Source organism: Schistocerca cancellata, chromosome 1, assembly GCF_023864275.1.
Source record: "Schistocerca cancellata isolate TAMUIC-IGC-003103 chromosome 1, iqSchCanc2.1, whole genome shotgun sequence".
In the NCBI taxonomy this organism is placed as follows: domain Eukaryota; kingdom Metazoa; phylum Arthropoda; class Insecta; order Orthoptera; family Acrididae; genus Schistocerca; species Schistocerca cancellata.
The window spans coordinates 640,305,233-640,318,051 of record NC_064626.1 but is presented as its reverse complement, the minus strand read 5'-3'; the positions used below and the strand labels follow the sequence as shown (position 1 = coordinate 640,318,051).

Genomic DNA, 12,819 nt, shown 5'->3' with positions numbered 1-12,819 from the left:
ATTACATACGGGAATATTTCTGTACTTCTTTTTTACATTCACAGCGCTAGGTAGGCACCTGGTGGCCAAAATTGGAAAAAAAAAATTTCCAGTATAAACCTGTTCCGCGTCAACGAATTAGTATACGTACCGAGATTCCGTGTCATACGATAATTACAGCCCACACTGGATCTCTGTGAGTAGCAGCCCTTCGATTATAACCACGTTGTTAAAGGTTGTAGTAGTTACTGAGAGTGGACGAGGTTTGCACAGGACAGACTAGCGAGCTGCATCAAAGCAGTCTTCGATTCGACGACCATGTGCAGGGTGACAATTATGCAACTATACGAAAAAAATCGTAAATTAGATACAAATTTCGACGTGCACACATTTCATTCAACATGTAAACGTCACTGCAGATGATGATGATGTTTGGTTTGCGGAGCGCTCAACTACACGGTCATCAGCGCCCATACTAAGTTCAAAATGTTCAAATGTGTGCGAAATCTTATGGGACTTAACTGCTAAGGTCATCAGTCCCTAAGCTTACACCCTACTTAACCTGAATTATCCTAAGGACAAACACACACACACGCACACACACACACACGTCCCCGAGGGAGGACTCCAACCTCCGCCCGGACCAGCCGCGCAGTCCATGACTGCAGCGCCGTACTAAGCCCCAATTTGTTCAGAGTCCAAGTTTTTGTGACAGTCTAACCTAGCCACTGTCACGAATGATGAGGATGATGATGAAATGATGAGGATAACAAAGACACCCAGTCCCCGGGCAAAAAAAAAATCCCCAACTCGGCCGGGAATCGAACCCGGATCCAGAAGTAGCAATGCTAACCACTAGACCACGAGCTGCTGACTACTTTAGATATTCGCGTTTAGGTTGTTAGATGTTCGACATGCCTGCCGTCACTGGCGATGATATGGCGCCGACGAATAGCGAAATTCTGCATGACCCACTGAAGTGCCGGAACATCGACGTTGTCGATGACCTAAATGGCTGTTTTCAGCTCAGCAATGGTTTTGTGGCTATTTCTGTACACCTTAATACAGCCCCACAAAAACGTGTTTGGATCCGAACAATATGGCGGCCAATCGAGACCCATTCGAGAGGCCTCTGGGTACCCCAGAGCGAGAATACAGCCCCCAAACTGCTCCTCCAGGACTTCAAACACTCTTCTGCTTCGGTGGGGTGGAGCTCCGTTTTGCGTGAACCACATCTTGTCGAAATGAGGGTCACTACGGATAATGGGGACGAAATCATCTTCCATTCGGCAGTCACTGCACCATCAATGAATATCGCACCGATTATTCCGTGACTGGACATTGCAGACCACAGAGTCACCCGCTGAGGGTGAAGAGACTTCTCGATTGCGAATTGCGGATTCTCAGTCCCCCAAATGCGCCATTTGTACTTATTGACGAACCTATCCAAATGAAACAACAAGGCGTGTGCCAACGCGCGTACTAATTCCCACTGTGCCCACGGCCAACCGCGGACTTTGAACGCCCTAACGCAAACCGTACAGAAACCATGACGATTTTGTTTCATATAGTTCAATAACTGTCAGCCTGTAGCACGCAGAAGTACGAAATGGCTCTCTCTAGGGAGCCCATAAGAATTAAGAATTTCGGAATAGGCCAGTAATCTGTATTTACTTGATTTGTCTGTAATTTTAATGATCACCCAGGTTTCTCGCTACGGTGTACTTTTAATTAAATAGAGAATGGAATACCTCGCGTGAAAATTTGGTGTGCCGTGTGCTTTATCTCACTCGGCTTCTCGTGCGGCTATGCAGGTCGCGAAGAAATTCCATTCCGGCCGGGGCTGCACAGCGAGAGAAGACGGACTTGTGGGCGGCTGCAAGAACCGTGCGGCGCTGCTGTGCGCCCGTAAATTGCGTCGCCTCGCAAACAAGAGCGGCGCGGCTTGTGCCCTGAATAACACAGCAGCCCGGGCCGCGCTGGTCGGTCTCTGATCAGCGTGGGAGGGCTACACACTCTCTCTCACTATCTCTCTCTCTCTCTCTCTTCTCTCTCTCTCTCTGACCGCAAGAAACACGACGACACACTCACACCGCAGTCAAGTAAAAGACTTTCGCCTTGATAGCGACGCTTCTTGTAACGGCCGAGAAAACTGCATGACCAAGAAGGACGTACGTGACTGAGAACAAGTGTACATCGCAGATCAGGTAGCAGATGATAATTATTACACAACCATGCTTGATGTCTCACTAGAAATATCAGTCTCCAATGGAATAATCACTGTTTTGATACCTCTTGATATCACTACTATTTATTAGCGTCAGAGTGTAACACCACAGCTCTTATGCTGTATGGATTTATTTTGTTTTTTTGCTTTATTTAATGTTACATTGTTGATCGTCTGTAAATGTGTTTGTATAAACTTTGATGTCATGTTTTGGTTCTATGCAAAGTAGTGTATCTGCAATATATATTCTTTGTCCCATTTGGAGGGAACAAAAATTACTGTATATGATTGTAATTTTGTGTGAATAATTTTTTGTAGAAGTGTCAATATGTGAAAATGTTCTGCCTTATTTAATATATTTGGTTGCTGTTATGTAAATTGCTGATCCTCACTTAGGGCTCTTAGTTATTCTGTATGTAAAAGGTGTAGTGGTTCCCCTCGGGAACGGAACTGAGTAGCGCGCGCAAATTGTGGTTGGCATAGGTGGAAAAGGTGGATAGTCAGTCGGCGACGAGCCAGCAGTCGGATACGAGCAGTCAGTCGGAGACGAGCCAGCGGTCGGAGACGAGCTACGAGGCCGTGCACTGCTAGTATAAAGGTGCATAATGTGATGATTCAGAGAGAGGCTTTTCCTGCTTCTTTCCAAGGCCTCGGATGGATGGATAAATAGCTGGAACTTTTCTGGAGTTTGTATCTATCATCGCCACCAAGAAATGACAGAGTCCGGCAATTCTACCTGCAATTCCACCTACCAACATGCAGTTGCCACCACGTTGCGCAATCACTGTAACGTAATACTACATTGATGTACAGTGAAGGATCAGCCTAAAGGATGTGTTAGAGTGCTGAAATATAAGGTAATTCATATCTGAATTCATGTACCTACCTTGATTTTACTTCTCATCATAACACCTCTCAGGGTCCTCTCCGTTTGAAGTAAAGTGATTACCGAGTGTCCTTACTGAAAGTACATTTATGACCAGAGTTTTGCCAATTAATGCCTCTTGAAATTAGTAAAAGGAAAGTTAAAATTAATGTGGTAATAGAGTGAGTCAAAGTAAATGTTATTTGTTCTAAACAATTTTTCCTAGTAAAACTGCTTACTAAATTGCTGTTACCAACTTCAAACTTAAAAGTTCTTAAGACTGAGGCTTATAAAGTAAATGATCACGTTGTTGTCTGTGGTAAATTCTAAAAGGTGAGTCAGTTTCTTGCAATTTTGTCAACTTTGTGTTTCGCTGTAGTAAAAAGTAGAAAACTGCATAGTAGGAAATTATATGTTCATGATCACTAAGTGTTTATCTCTCTTGTGTGCATATTAACAGTATAAAGACCATTCAGTTTGTGTAAGCCCTGAAAGTGATAGTGTTTTTCTGTACGTGTTATAATTTTGCAAATAGTTTTCTGTGCTGCTCCAGTTGTTAGCTTCAATCTTAAAACATATGTGTGTCAGAGTTCATTGCACTGGAGTGTGGCTAAGTCTAGGTTGTGTTTGTCCATTATAGTTACTTATACCTACTTTCATAAACGAAAACATTAATCTTTCTCTTGCCTAAGTAGGCTGGCGACCGTTTCCCTTATTTTATAAACAGTATAGCTAGGCAAAAGTTTGGTTGTTACTATACAAATATTTACGTAATTCTGACTTTCATTTCCGATAAGCCACCTCCGTTAGGAACAACACGGTCAAACTAACAAAATTCCTCTCAGAGGGTAACACTGCTCTGTTGCTTTGTGCCATAGTTGCTTTAACAAAATTGTTTTATGTTACAACCTGGTTCTAGCATTGAGGTTATGGTACAGTAGTAGCAGATAGGGAGTGTTAATAGAGCTATCAAGGTACGTCTCACGTCCCGTCTTCACAGTTCCACATCTGCCAAAACTGATAGTTCCTATTAAGAGCACTGGAAGGAGTACACTGAAGGCTTCTATGACGGGAGAGGACGTGTCTGATGATATAACAGAAGAAGAAACAGGGGTCGATAGAAAAGAGATGGGGGTCCAGTATCAGAATCAGAATTTAAAAGGCTTTAGAAGAATTAAGAGCAAAAAAGGCAGAAGGGATAGATAGCATTCCATCTTTGGAGGAGAGGCAACAAAAAGACAATCCACGTTGGTGTGAAGAATGTAGTCTTGCGATGTAGCATCTGACATTCAGGAAAACAGTATTCACACAATTCCGAACATTGCAAGAGCTGATAAGTGCGAGAATTATCGAACAGACAGCGTAGCAGCTCATGCATCCAAGTTTCTGACAAGAGTAACATACAGAAGAATGGGAAAGGAAAACTGAGGATCTCTTAGATAACGATGGCTTTATGAAAGGTAAAGGCACCAAAGACTGTTCTGATGCTGTGATTGATAACGGACACATTCGTAGGATTTTCTGACATGAAGAAGACTTCGACGATATAATATGGTGCAAGGTGTTCCCAATTACGAGAAGGATAGGGGCAGACTGCGGGGAAAGCCGGTTAATATACAATATGTACAAGAACCCAGTGGGAAAAATTGCAGCAGTTGACCGAGAACAACGTGCTCTGATTAGAAAGGGTGTAAGTCAGTGAAGTAGATTTTCGTCCCTACTGTTGATTCTATTCATCGAAGAAGCAACGATGAAAATAAAAGAAAGGTCAAAGAGTGAGATTAAAATTGAATGTGAGAGGATATCGAAGATTAGCTGAAACCTCTGCTGTTCTCAGTGAAAGTGAAGAACGTTTACAAGCATCTGTTGAATGGAATAAACTATCTAATAAGTACAGAATAAGGATTGAGAGTAAATCGAAGAAAGACGATAGAGATACAAGAACTGTCGAAGACATGCCTCGCTCAGGCCACCCAAGGGCTACTACTGCAGTGAATGACGGCTACATACGGATTATGGCTTGGAGGAACCCTCACAGCAACGCCAGTGTGTTGAATAATGGTTTTCCAGCAGCCACAGGACGTCGTGTTACTACTCAAAACTGTGCGCAATAGGCCGCATGATGCGCAACTTCACTCCGACGTCCATGGCCAGGTCAATATTTGCAACCACGACGCCATGTAACGCGGTACAGATGGGCCCGACAACATGCCGAATGGACCGCTCAGGATTGGCGTCATGTTCTCTTCGCCAATGAGTGTCTCATATGCCTTCAACCAGACAATCATCGGAGACGTGTTCGCAGGCTGAACGCCTTAGACACACTGTCCAGTGACTGCAGCAAGGTGAAGGTTACCTACTGTTTTTGCCGGCCGCTGCGGTCGTGCTGTTCTAGGCGCTTCAGTCTGGAACCGCGTGACCGCTACGGTCGGAGGTTCGAATCCTGCTTCGGGCATGGATGTCTGTGATGTCCTTAGTTAGGTTTAAGTAGTTCTAAGTTCTAGGGAACTGATGACCACAGATGTTAAGTCCCATAGTGCTAGAGCCATTTGAACCTACTGTTTTGAGATGGCCTTATGTGTGGCCGACGTACGCCGCTGGTGGTCATGGAAGGCATCGTAACGGTTGTATGATACGTGAATGTCATCCTCCGACCAATAGTGTAGCCCTATCGGCAGTATATTGGCGAGGCATTCGTCTTCATGGAGGACAGTTCGCGCCCCAATCGTGCACATCCTGTGAATGACTTGCTCGACTAGAATGGCCAGCATGTTCTCGTGGCGGGTCGCATCAAACCACTTAGAAGCCTGAAGAAAATTAAAAAAAACGTAGAGCCGGATAAGTGCAAGGACCCTGTGTCGAGTCGCGGTCCGGAAGAAAGTATTAATCAACATGAAACTAGTTGCTGCCGACGAGCACGCTGTCGGCCTGTTACGTCGGCAGCCGGCCTAAGCGTGGTACTGTCCTCCTTACTGGATATACAACATTTCGTATCTGAGCAGGAGGATGTTTGGTCTGCATGTTTGCCTTTCTACTCAACCATCGTAGTATATTCGGATATGGTAGGCGGACTGATCGTTCGGACCAACCCTGTTATTGGTTGCTCCTCATATCTGACTCGCTACGTAAGAGTCGACGTCTTATATTATGTCTGTTTCCGCCCAAACATTTGTGCCTGTAATTCATCTACGCCTTTTCTTCAGTGCTGGCTGTTTGATTTGACTTCGACCAGCAGAGAAACTTCCGAAACGCCTACATTCCGCCGAACAGCTCGCCACTTAACGGCTTCCAAGAGCGCACTGCAAGAGTTGCTATGTGTGGTGCCGACACAATGGCACGAGTGTCACTCGTCCAGGTCGAAGCAAGCGGCATCAGACTGTTAACACTTCAGAAACCTCTGCGGAGTCCAGAAAACTGGGGCTAGTAGGGGGTTATTCCACCTCTCTAAAAAACTTGTCAAAGTCGTTTTTGTTCCATTATTTATTTTAATGGAACATTCAACGCCATATATCACCAGAGTTAAATGTCCTATGCTCATGAGTCGTTCCATGTGCTAAATTTTGGAATTTGTATGTACTACCACATACACTCCTGGAAATTGAAATAAGAACACCGAGAATTCATTGTCCCAGGAAGGGGAAACTTTATTGACACATTCCTGGGGTCAGATACATCACATGATCACACTGACAGAACCACAGGCACATAGACACAGGCAACAGAGCATGCACAATGTCGGCACTAGTACAGTGTATATCCACCTTTCGCAGCAATGCAGGCTGCTATTCTCCCATGGAGACGATCGTAGAGATGCTGGATGTAGTCCTGTGGAACGGCCTGCCATGCCATTTCCACCTGGCGCCTTAGTTGGACCAGCGTTCGTGCTGGACGTGCAGACCGCGTGAGACGACGCTTCATCCAGTCCCAAACATGCTGAATGGGGGACAGATCCGGAGATCTTGCTGGCCAGGGTAGTCGACTTACACTTTCTAGAGCACGTTGGGTGGCACGGGATACATGCGGACGTGCATTGTCCTGTTGGAACAGCAAGTTCCCTTGCCGGTCTAGGAATGGTAGAACGATGGGTTCGATGACGGTTTGGATGTACCGTGCACTATTCAGTGTCCCCTCGACGATCACCAGTGGTGTACGGCCAGTGTAGGAGATCGCTCCCCACACCATGATGCCGGGTGTTGGCCCTGTGTGCCTCGGTCGTATGCAGTCCTGATTGTGGCGCTCACCTACACGGCGCCAAACACGCATACGACCATCATTGGCACCAAGGCAGAAGCGACTCTCATCGCTGAAGACGACACGTCTCCATTCGTCCCTCCATTCACGCCTGTCGCGACACCACTGGAGGCGGGCTGCACGATGTTGGGGCGTGAGCGGAAGACGGCCTAACGGTGTGCGGGACCGTAGCCCAGCTTCATGGAGACGGTTGCGAATGGTCCTCGCCGATACCCCAGGAGCAACAGTGTCCCTAATTTGCTGGGAAGTGGCGGTGCAGTCCCCTACGGCACTGCGTAGGATCCTACGGTCTTGGCGTGCATCCGTGCGTCGCTGCGGTCCGGTCCCAGGTCGACGGGCACGTGCACCTTCCGCCGACCACTGGCGACAACATCGATGTACTGTGGAGACCTCACGCCCCACGTGTTGAGCAATTCGGCGGTAGGTCCACCCGGCCTCCCGCATGCCCACTATACGCCCTCGCTCAAAGTCCGTCAACTGCACATACGGTTCACGTCCACGCTGTCGCGGCATGCTACCAGTGTTAAAGACTGCGATGGAGCTCCGTATGCCACGGCAAACTGGCTGACACTGACGGCGGCGGTGCACAAATGCTGCGCAGCTAGCGCCATTCGACGGCCAACACCGCGGTTCCTGGTGTGTCCGCTGTGCCGTGCGTGTGATCATTACTTGTACAGCCCTCTCACAGTGTCCGGAGCAAGTATGGTGGGTCTGACACACCGGTGTCAATGTGTTCTTTTTTCCATTTCCAGGAGTGTATTAATGACCGTGTTGTTCTTCTACTAACCTACTATGTTACAATTTTGATAACATATACCTTCATAAAATAAACACAGCTGAAAGAATATTCATGACTATAGCTTTGCGGGGTGTTCTGTATCAACACGTAGATGTTCCACAATAATAGGCTGAATAGTTGTTGAGAAAACGGGGCATATATATCGAGAATGGACAAACTATGAAAGAAGCATTTAAAATTTCCATATGATATTTATTATACTCATTGTTACCTGGTATTAGTTAAAAACACTCTGTTCCATTTTCTGGGTGATATTATTCACCATTGTTATCAAGTAACAACTCTGTTCTCCTTTTTAGCGAATACGCTTTCCGTTGACACAGCTTTTCTTACTCTCGCCGTGTACATTTCCTGAACTCCTTTTACTGCGTACTTCTAAAAACTCAATTTTAGTTTCTCAGTCATTCTCATCTTCAACCGCTCCACTATTACAAATAATTGTCCCAACACATACAAATGTAGTGCTAACACGTGGTTAGGACGCTGTTATTTTCCTTGCTGCTAAAACTCCATTGTTACTCAACCACAAAAAGAGAATAGCTCACTATTTCACTCTGAACACGGTTTAACATATGAAACTTCAAAGTTATAATATTGACCATACCGTTCTCTACAGTGGGTGCCTCATTAACGTCGAAGTCCACTATCTTTCTTGAAGGACGGAGGGGAGTTCGCAATGCGCTTGTTTTGTCACAGGAGTAGCTTGTGTTATTCTCCGTCATACCTTTTCAGTATCACCTACAAATTGCGGTAAAACCCTCTTACCAATAATTACTATAGTTACATTTTTTTAAAGACTTTTCTTATCCTAGTCATTACTTTTTTGGAAAATACCCACAATACTTGCTAGCCTAACCAAAAACAGTCAACGATTTTTTTTTTTACGTAACTTGCAGAACCATTCGAACAAAGATCTCCAAAACACTTTGTAGCGTAGGTTGTCTGCCAAGAACAACGAATAGCACAGCCTTTTAGAGAAAATACTTTTGGGAGAAAGACTAGTAAAATAAACCGAATTAATTCGAGAAGAGTCAAACTGACCTGCATTTATTTAAGAATGATGCCATAAAACGAACAGGAACCTGTTTACTCCCAACAAAGTAATGTAAAAAATGTAAAGGAGATGCTACAATCTTAATAAAACAAGCAAACTGAAATTGTTTTTTTTTCTTATTCTACCTCGAGTCTCCCCTTATGGGCGCTCTACAGATTGTTCATTACCGTTCGTTCCTGTGCCACACAGCACCCACTGCTGCTTTCCTGAAATCTTTTTTTTATGACATAGTTCCATTCCTATGCATTGTCAAACACAAACACGCACACATACTCACACACAAAATCGTCGCATCACAGAGGAATTATCCGAATGGGACGGAAATCTGTAGATTTGATGTACACGAACAGACAAAATAATTTCAGAAAAATACAGTTATTTATTGGAGACAAAGATCCTCACAAACTGAGTGAGGTAGTAACGCGTTGGTCCACCCACCTCTGACTCCTACGCAAGCAGTTAATCGGCTCCACACTGAGTGATAGAGTTGCATGTCCTCCTAAGGGATATAATGCCAAATTCTGTCCAAATGGCTGCTTGGATGTCAAAATCTCGAGTTGGCTGGATGGCCCTGCCCGCATTTCTCCCAACTTTCTCAGTTGGGGAGAGGTCCAGTGACCTCACGAGTCAGCGTAGGTTGCGGCAAGCACGAAGATAACCAGTAGAAACTCTCGCCGTGTGCAGACGGGTATTATGTTGCTGTAATGTAGGATCAGGATGGCTTACCATGAAGGGCAACAAACCTTTGCGTAGAACGTCGTTGACCTACCGCTCTACTGTGAGGGTGCCTCAAATGACAAAAAGCTGCCCTGGCATGAAAAGAAACAGCACGCCAGAACCTTCACTCCTGGTTTTCGGACCGTTTGGCTGGTGACAGTAAGGCTGTCTGGAATGGTCTCCAGATAAGTCTTCGCTGGACGTTGGATCTCATTTCGAAGCGGGAATCATCACTGAAGACAATTCTACTCCAGTCAACGAGATTCCAGTCTGAAGATGTATCTGGGACACCCAGGAAGACGACGTGATACCAACCCGATGGTCCCCTGCCATACCAGGAGTGACGGTCTGGAGTGCGACTTCTTTTCGGAGCAAGACACTTACAGTACAGCGGTACGTCGACGACATCCTGCGCCTTGATTTGTTGCCCTTCATGGCGAACCGACGTGGGGTTAAGAGATTTCAACAAGATAATGTCCTCCAGCACAAGGCAAGGGTTTATACTGCTTGCCCAACTCTAACTTTGTCAGCAAGGAAACCGGATCTCTCCCCAACTGAGAACCTTTTGGAGCATTTTGAGAAGACTCTCCACTCAGCTCGAGATTTGGATGATTTAAAGCGTCAGTAGGGAAAAAGTTTGCACAATAACATTTAGAAGGACATCCAACAACCTATTAATCAATGATAAGCCGAATAACTCCTTGCATAAAGTCCAGAGGTGGACCAACGCATATGTGGATTGCTAAATTTGTGAAACTCTTTCCCTTGAATAAATCAGCCGATTTTTCTGAAACAGAAAGACATTTTTTTGTCCGTACATGTACAACGCATGTAAAGATTCCCGTCCCATTCGGCTATTTCCTTCATAGTGCGTCATTTTTTCATCAGGGTATATATATGTTTTTTTCCTGTTGTCGTTTCCAAACTGATTTCAGCTGATAGTTTTAGTGCTTCTTTCAGTGGAACCGCATTTACGCTTCATACATAAAGAATTCTCACTGAATCGTATGCAAGAATTTTCGTTTCTTTAGTAAATTGAACTGTGTGATAGTGGCTGTATAAAACGTACAATTTGTTGCAAGTAACCAAGTTGTGTGATAAAGTCTTTTACTGTTGTGGACTCTCACCTTTCCTAGATATCTAACCTTTTACATGCTCCTGATAACAGGCAATTTGAAATATACATATCTCAGTTTCGCTTACGTTGGAATTTTTTCATCTCATGTTTCAGTCTCTCCTACTGTCTCAAGTGTGCTTTTGCATTTATTATTGATAAACATCTTAAGCTCACTTCAGAACTATCTTTCTGATTCACAATTTATTAATCGCACTGTAGCCGTCCGTTATTCTAAAAGGCAGGTTGAAAGCAGAAGTACTTTATTTTAGTGATGCGATTCAAGGGGCGGAAGGGAATCTAACTTATGTGTTATCGCAACTGTAAATTATTCTTTAAATTAATCAAATAGAACTATCACTTCAGTATAAGAGGAAAGTATAGAGTGTATCAGAAAACAGTCTAGAATCTTTGAGTCTAGACAATTCAGACAATTCACGAGTCCACAGCCAGTAGTGAAAGTCAGGAAAGGTCCGTGAAACCTGCATCCTGAGACTGTGCGGCTGGCGCGGCTTTATTAAAAGTTGGTCCCGCCAGCAGATTACGCCTGGGGCGCCTTCCGGAGAGCCGTAACGGCGCCGCCTGTGCTGCAATAACGGCAGCTCGGCTGCCAGAGTGGACGCAGCCCGCCACCTGCTGCACCACACTCCCCCCTCTCCCCCCTCCCCACCACAGTTTTGACAACTCCTTTCTTGTAGCAGCCTTGCGTCTTCTTTTATTTTGTTCCACTTACACTCCTATGCTTCTTGATTCTGGTGAAAAATGTTCGCTAATACGCTACTCCTGTTCTAGGGGATAGACTGACAGTGAGGTCGTGGTTCTTGTGTGCTTTTGATGTGACTTTCAAACAACGGCACATTGGCAAGTTCTCGAGCCACATTTCATTTTGTAGTCTGCTACGTTGTTGCTGCGGAGGGAGAGCAAAAGTACGGCCCTAAAGTAACAGATAAGGTGTGGTCTGACATAAAGATAGGAGAGGAAAATGTGGGCAGAATAGAGATCGATCTATTCGGTAAAACTCTACCTAATTCACTTAAGAGTTTTGTTGAGCCTGGACAAAAGCCTGCAGGTGGAGGTTAGAAGGGAAGCAAATTTCATAGAATGATTAAGAACTTCATGATGATTTTACCAGAGGTGAAGGACCTGAAGGTCGAAGCACCTACGGAGACAGGTTTGCTGATGAAAATTTCAAGCTAAAGCACTATGGAGCAGGTTGGCTTTCAATGGCCAATGCAGGAAAGGACACAAATGACTCTAAGTTCTCCATCACAACAAATCAGACACCACGGCCTGGTGGGAGACGTGTTGTATTTGAAAAAATGTTGAAGGGAATGGATGTTGTCAGGAAGATTGAATCCACACCTACGGATGGCAGCGAAAGGCCAAGCCAAAATGTTGTTATAGTAGACACTGGCGCAGAGACTGTATCTGAAACATTTACAGTGGCTAAGGAAGATGCCACTCAATGAAGACGTGTAAGTGGAACTCGATATGAACAAACATCACAGAAGCAGAAGTTACAGAGAAGTCAGTGGGCAGATCATTCCATAAATGTTTGATAAATGCTCTTTGTACAACTTTGAACATTTGTATGAGTGTGTTTTTACAAACAAAGAATAAAGATATTTTTATTAACTGAATAACAGGGAGTAGCTTCTTTGAGTGGAAATGAAACTGTTCTCGGTCCCGAGTTCGAACCCCGCCAGTGCCTACATTTTGAATAAAAATCAGAATTGACTGCCGAAGACTTGCAGTGTAAGAAGTCACCCTCAGTTTTCCATTGGCCTTATCAAAGGGGCCGCAGCACTGGACA

At 44.8% G+C, this 12,819-nt stretch overlaps 1 pseudogene; it reads left to right on the top strand.

Moving 5' to 3' along the window:
- The window catches only part of LOC126091029 (peptidyl-prolyl cis-trans isomerase 5-like), an 82,392-nt pseudogene extending 69,917 nt beyond the window's left edge, over nt 1–12,475 (top strand).
- The last annotated feature ends 344 nt before the right edge of the window (nt 12,476–12,819 follow it).